We start from the raw sequence: 7,789 nt of genomic DNA on the forward strand, positions 1-7,789 counted from the left end.
AACAACTATTAACATAATGACATCCACTTTCGCGGATGACACAGCTCTAGTAAGCCGTAACAAAAGCCTCATCAGAGCATTAAAGCAGCACTTAACTTTTGTCGAAGAATAGCTAGCCAACTGGCATATAAATATTAATGAGTAAAAATGTAAGCATGTTACATTCTCGCTAAGAAACGTGTCGGACAGTTAAAATAAACAACGTCCTAGTACCCCATGCGAATGAAGTAACTTACTTGGGATTCACCTGGATTGAATGCTCACGTGGCGAAGACATATAGCGAGTAATTAATTAACTTGCATGGAGTTAAGAGCAGCAAATTTAAATTGACTTAAAAAATTAAACTTGGCCTAAACAACAAAGTCCTATTGTGCAATGCAATCATAAAACCGATTCGGATGTATGACATAGAATCGCGAAAAAGTTAACCAAAATGTCCCAATGGTGTTTTATCCTTCCGAAATATTAGCTTTTCCAAAGGGGTTTCGAATTGGATAAAACACGGAAATAAACATAATTTTGGTGTATAATGCGTTCAATTTATTTGCATGACTCTTTTTTCTTCTTTACTGGCGTAGACACCACTTATGCGATTATGGCCGAGTTAACAACAGCACGCTAGTCGTTTCTTCTTTTCGCAATGTGGCGTAAATTGGATATTCCAAGCATAGCCAGGTCCTTCTCCACCTGGTCCTTCCAACGGAGTGGAGGTCTTCCTCTTCCTCATTGTACATACATGTGCACATATTAATTTCTATGGGCGAGTTTAAGGAAGCGGTCAAGACTTCTTTGTTTCTTTTCTTTTGTGTAATAGCTCCAATTTTGATGTGATATCTGATTTACATCAACTACTTCTGTAAAACTCACTTTCTGTTGTTGCATGTCTTCCTCGATAACTGGTTCTTCAACTTCATTGTCAGACCCTTCGAAATCTTCATCATCTTCCGTGTTTTGATCGTCGTTCCAATTGTTGATGTCTTCACTGATGTCAACACCACCCACCGTGGACAATATGGATTGCACCTCCCGAAATGTATCATCGTGAGAACTATTTTATCTAATCAATGTGAGCAAAGTAATTTCGTCTTCGCTGTCGTATTGATCATTGTCCCACTGTTTTATATTTTTCCAAGCTTTTATAAACACAGCTCTTGGTAATTCATCCCATGCTAATTAAAGCAGTAAGATGGCATCCCGTATTGATTGTCCTTTCAAATTATTCTCAACCGGAACGTACAGTTGCCAATCAGCAAGAATGCCATTGGTGGTAAATTATTTTCTGCAGAAAATTTGCAAACATAAACAATATTTTGGCACACTTAAAAAATTAAAATGTTAAAAAAATGAATTCACCTGCTTCATAAACGAATGATGGAACCAGCGGAACAATATCACTGAATTCATTCAAGACTTTTGCGAGTTAGCATAGTCCAATGGATTTTTAAGCCCCTTGAAGCAGCGAGGATTTGCGGATTTACCAATTATCAATTGGTTCAACTTATGCGAACCATCTGCGTTCGCACGCAACATAAATGTGATTCTATCCTTAGCTATTTTCCGGCCAGGTACCGTCTTTTCATTTGACGCGACAAATGTTTTATCGGCCAGAAAACGATAAAATAATCCAGATTCATCAAGCGTTATATAGCTGCATGTCCGAAATTTCCATTTTATTAATTTTTGCTCGGAAATTATGAACGAAAAGTGTTATTTCCGACTTGTCGCTTGAGAGGATTTCCCCACAAATTTTTAAGTGGCGAATACCGTATCGTTTTTTGAAATTTGCTATACATCCATCACTTGCACGAAATTGTTTTCCAGGGTGCAATTTGGCAAATTCGAGCTTGGCTCTTGCTTTAAATTTGAACCACTCATTGCACAATTACCCCATCATTGGTTTAAGAAGCACTTATACAACTTTGCCTCAAGGATGGGATATTCCGATTTATGTAAGGTTTTCTTGGTTGCCACTTCATGTGTGTTTGCCACTGCTTCCAAAACTTCATGACGTTTTTTTTTTATTTTAGAGATGGCCACTTTACTAGTAATCCAACAATACCTTCATCGATTTCTCTTCAAATGCAATGATTTTTTCTACTTTGTTGAAATTTTTTATCGCACTATTTATAGGCAACTCACAAGTTAAACGCTCATGACAAACTGCGTACAGCGGTTGACGGCTAATTAGAAACGATTTTGATGTAAATGATGCTATTTTCCTATAAATCACGTATTTATACTGTATTTTATAATAAAACTTTTGTTTAAAATTCCTTTTTGTTTTGAAGATTTTGAGTGCGACAACTTATTAGAAACGAAAATATTTTATCAACAAAAAATTATGTTATAAAAACTTTCTTATTTTCAGTTAGTATTTTGTTGGTTATCTCTTTTACTATACTTTTATATTGCTTCACATCGATTCCGAATTTTCTTTATAAGACCCTTCGCCATTCCGTTCTAATTTCATCACAAAGAACATTCTATTGGGATATTTTTGGCTCGTTTAACATCACCTAGAGATGTTCTATAGGGCTTAAGTCTGGACTGGTCGATTCTCGCTCCAAAACATTAATAGAATTTTCATTAAAAACTTTTTCGTCAACTTAGACGTATGTATGCTTTGAATCTTCCTCATAACAGGAATAAATAATAGGCGTTCAAATATCTCCCTTACGCCTTTTTGTCCTCTGAATTTCGCAGCTATGTATAAAGCGCTACAAATCTCGTATCTGGCAATACTATACATCTTCGAAAGGTCTTGACATAACTTACAAAACTACGCTATGCATGATTAGTTTGGATATTGCGTTCAACATTTATAGTGATGTAAACAGGGAGTTCACTAACGCCGAAATTCGCGTTATTTTAATGTTTTCCTTCGTTAAAGGCAAATCCGCTAGAGAAACGTTTCGTGAGGTTAATGGTGTTTTGGGGGATGGTACTTTATCACTTCGAACTGCGAAGGAATGGTTTCGACGATTCAGAAAAGTGAAAACGACACCATGGATAAACCAGACGGCGAAAGACCTCTGACGACGAATACCGATTAAATCATGGAAAAAATCGAGTTAGACCGACATGCGCCATCTCGTGACATCGCCCAGAAGATGGGAGTTAGTCACTAAACCATTTTAAACCATCAGCAGAAGGCTGGATACACAAAAAAGCTTGTTGTTTGGGTGCCGCATGATTTGACGCAAAAAAAAAAACCTTCTAGACCGAATCAACGCCTGTGATATGCTGCTGAAACGGAACGAACTTGACCAATTTTTTAAGCGGATGGTGACTGGCGACGTAAAATGGATAACATACGGTGAATCGTCTCAAACTGTGGCCAAGCTGGGATTGACGGCCATGAGGCTGTGTGTTTGGTGGGATTAGAAGGGAATCATCCAATATGAGCTGCTCCCATATGGCCAGACGCTTAATTCTAACATCTACTGTGGACAACTGGACCGCTTGAAGCAGGCGATCGACCAGAAGCGTCCAGAATTGGTCAACAGGAAGGGTGTAGTGTTCCACCAGGACAACGCCAGGAAGCTCATTTGGGAGATTTTATCGCATCCACCATATAGCCCGGACATAGCGCCAAGTGAATACCACCTATCCATGACGAACGCCCTTGTTGGTGTAAAGTTGAACTCAAAAGAGGCTTGTGAAAAGTGGCTGTCCCAGTTCTTCGCATATAAGGAGGGGGGCATCTACGAGGGAGGTATGAAGTTGCCGTCTCGATGGAAACAAATTATCGAAAGAAACGGCGCATATTTGTACTAAATCCGAGCACTGTAACACTTTTTATAAAGCATTGAATAAAGAGCAAAAATATTTGACAACCTAATAATATATTTTAATATATTTTAAACCACAACTTTGAAACACACACTTACTCTAAATCAGTAATATTATTAATAAAAATAAAAAAAGAACTTTTACTTCACAACTATAAAACATAGTGAACTTATTAGTAAATAGAGCACCATGAACAATGCAAGACTTTTAAGAATAAGCCACATACAAAAAAGGGAGCGTTTCTAATTAGCTGTCAAAATCTGTATGTACCTCACGACACTGACAATATTTTTTTACGTAGAAATTCGGGGAATACACAGCAATTGTTTTTTTGCCAAAAAACCCGTGTTTGAAGAAATAGATAAGCTCAAAAAGGTTAATCGAAAGTTAAGTTTTTTGAACCGTAAGTGGACGCTCAAAATTGATCAACTTAGTCGAAGATTTAATTTTCCCGCGACTTAACTTTTGCGCGATTTTACTGTACAAAAGTTCCAGTCTAAAATTCTTAGAACAATCACGGTTTCATAAAGATCCTGATATTCCTATGGTAATGAAGGAAATAGAGGATAGGAGAATGAGATATATTTCTAAACTTCGCGATCTTCCCAGCCCACTGGCTATTGCTTTGGTAAATTCCTGCAATCAAACACGTACTTATATAAAAAAGTGATCTACCAACTTCCTAGAGAGCAACGTTCTACCAAAAAAGTTAAATAAATAGATTTAAGATTTGAATTATTATTGCTAGGCTTTTCCAAGCAGATCCAATATATAAAGAAATATCGAAAAAAAATATTGGTGGATATATAAATGCGGTACAAAGTCATCCGGAAGTTATATGGGGGCTAAGAGAAGTATTGGTCGGATACAAATCATTTTTGACACAAAGACACACTATTATAAGAGAAGAATTATCCCTTAATTTCAGTTATATATATATCACACATTAACCGACATTTTCGATCAAGAGTCAACTATAGGTACCGGAGTCTAAATATTCGGTACCTAGTGGCTTGAACTGTTTTTATTGGATTGAAGCAATTTTTGGACATAAGATGGCACACACTAAAGATATTATTCATGAAAATTTGTATCCCGTTATATTAATTGCTTCTTGAATAATGTACTGGAAACCGAACGATTTAAGTGGAATTTAAAATTGTTCTATAAGTTAAAGTGTGCGGTGCCACGCCTATTTTCCAATTTTCACGCCCACTCCCATAAAACTTTCTAATACCATCTCGATTTTTTGTACCAAATTAAAGTTTTACAGCTTAATTTCGTGCCTAGTTATGGCCTTTTATCCCTTTCAGACTTAGGGATATTTTTCTTAATAATTTCGCATTAGACGTTGGAATACAATTTTTTTTGTAAATATATGCCAAAATTAACCTGAAAAACGCTTCCAAAGTGTTCTTTTTTAAAAACAGGACATCGCACATTTGTGGTATCTAGGTTATAAGCTGTAAAAATTTTCAAATACTTCATTATTTTATAAAAATCATTTTAACTTTAATCGTTTGAATAAAAGAAAAGAAAGTTAGGTTACTAAGAAATAGAAAGCAATTGTATATACTTTAGTCAGTTACGTGTATGGTACTTTTCAAAACAGTCCTTATATTTTGCCAGTCATTTTTGGTGTCTTCCTCTTGATCGACTTATTACGGCAAACCCTCGGCGGATCATATGAAATAGAAGGCCAGTGGTCAGAGCGATCATAACGTATGTCATCAGGTGCATCATGAGGTCGATATTTGGTTCCGTAAAAGTCTTCCGGCAATATAAAGGGTTCAACCTGATCAGGAGCTTCGAGGTAAGCTGCTAGTACAGTTCCAAGCTCTATTTTGAATGTTCAAAATGCCTTGACTTTCGACTTTGGTAGTCCGTAAATCTTGCAGTCTCCTCTGTATTCCATCCATGAGTTATAGATTGCCAGATCAAGAAAGTGAAAAAAACGCCTTGACAGTCCTTTTCTGTCTTCATTTTTATTCTGTAATATTCGAGCATTTGATCACACAAATCAACCCCTCCCATAAGCATGTTATAGTTCTCAATTACTGAAGGTATTTCAACGAGCAACCGGCGTTTCAGATTTCTATTCCACCTCTCAACTTCACCAACGGGGTCTTTTCCACATTTACTCGAAGCAACTATAACCGCTTTTGTATCCTTCCATTTCACAAGAGCTACGTTATAGGCATATATCACCTCGATTCATATCTTTATCCAGAGGGAATTTAACACATTTAGGTATCCTGTTTGTCAGTATTGTATGTACCTGTTGCAGGATAATCCATTTGGTAAAGCGATTCTACGAAGGTATTGTAATAAAAAACCTGTCGAAATATATTTGGCTGCCTTTCGGTAAGTTTCACCACATTCTCATAGTGGTATTCCGAAAAATAATTCTTTAAGTATACTAAAGGTGTCTTCACCCTTATTTGATTTTGGCAACCATAACTTATAGGAAGCTGTGTGTTCGGAAAGGGTGCATTTTTCCAAATTTCTCTCCTGAGTGGTGGTTTAGGTATAGCGTTCGATGACGGTTGTATGACTGCTGGGCCCGCGAAGTTTGATTGTTGAGCTTCTGGATCCCCTTCATCGTCATCTGTACTTTCATCGCTTTCTTCTCCACCAGCGTTTACGTTAAACGGAGTCCAAGTTTCATCTGCATTGTCATCATCATCACTGAAGTCTACATCAGATTGATCTAAAATGTCTAGGACTTCTTTGACGACATCGCTGTTGGCCAAATTGAAAAATCTTCCTAGAAATTGGGAAGATAACACATTTGTGAGCATGCAACGAAACTGTGTGCTGTGCCTGAATAACACAATTGTGATATCTGTGTTTTATTGCCCTCGAATTAATAATAACTATCAGCAAATTAGTTTAAATGAGCACAATCGTTTGAGAAATCTTATGGTAACTTCAATCACTATCATAATTTCAGTTTTATATGTTTAAAAAGAATAAAATCACTCACCACGTGGACGCATGTCTAAGCTTGCTAAATTACTCTTTGAAACTAAAGCCTGTGATCCGCTTTTTATCGTTCAATGTTTTTTTTTTGCAGTTCTATTGAAAAACAGTGCTCACAATCACTGCTTGCAGGTTAACACATGAAAAATAAATTTTAAGGTAGCTTACTGTTGTTAAAACCAGATCTCACAACTGTTATAGCTAGGTCTGAAAGGTTTTCGGTTAATGGCGATTTGTGGGCGTGGCAGTGATCCGATTACGCCCATTAACGAGCGGACGAACATACGGGCAGATGGAAAGTCAACCGGATTTCAATTTTTATATACAGCTATGGACAGAGAAATAGCGCATCTTTCGTAAGCATTATATTAATTGTTATCCCATAAAAAATTAAGAGATAGTCGTACATATTCTTATGCCATTCTTGTGGTGTTATTCTCTGTTTTTACAACTCCACTAAAAAAATTCCGTTATCCTTGTGTTTATTTGTTTTTGCTTTATTTTACTCAATCTGCATACTACTTATTCCGTTGGACACCAAAATAGCGCAGTTTTGTTTTCACCGTCAACTAAGACAGTTACTGTTTAGTGCTTTCAATAAATTCTTTTTAATTGCATTTAAAAATATAATGTCTTTCGTTAAAATCGGTATTGTGGAAGAAAATAGGTAGAGGACCTCACTGCTCACTTGAAAAAAAAATATTTGGGACCTTTATCGAAGAGGAAAAAAAACAAACCAAAATTGCAGAAATTCTAGCTTGTTCTAGAAAGATGGTGTATAACGACATCAAATGTATTGTGAAATGTATGTGCAGACCCAAATATGCTAATTAGGAAGAAAATGCGAAAGATGCCCCCACGAAAAACAACAGCCCATGCGGACAAAGTAATCGTCAAAAAGAGTAAGCTTGATCCTTTCAAGTCCTCTCGAACAATCGCGGCGGAAATAAATGAAGAATTTGGCTTGAATGTATCAAGCAGGCTTATAAGAAGACGACTTAATGAAAATGATTT

The 7,789-nt window shown here is 36.6% G+C and overlaps 1 pseudogene; it reads right to left on the minus strand.

Moving 5' to 3' along the window:
- Nucleotides 1–748: 748 nt before the first annotated feature.
- LOC120766848 lies at nt 749–6,792 on the minus strand (annotated as a pseudogene).
- Nucleotides 6,793–7,789: the final 997 nt, after the last annotated feature.

Source organism: Bactrocera tryoni, chromosome 1, assembly GCF_016617805.1.
Source record: "Bactrocera tryoni isolate S06 chromosome 1, CSIRO_BtryS06_freeze2, whole genome shotgun sequence".
In the NCBI taxonomy this organism is placed as follows: Eukaryota; Metazoa; Arthropoda; class Insecta; order Diptera; family Tephritidae; genus Bactrocera; species Bactrocera tryoni.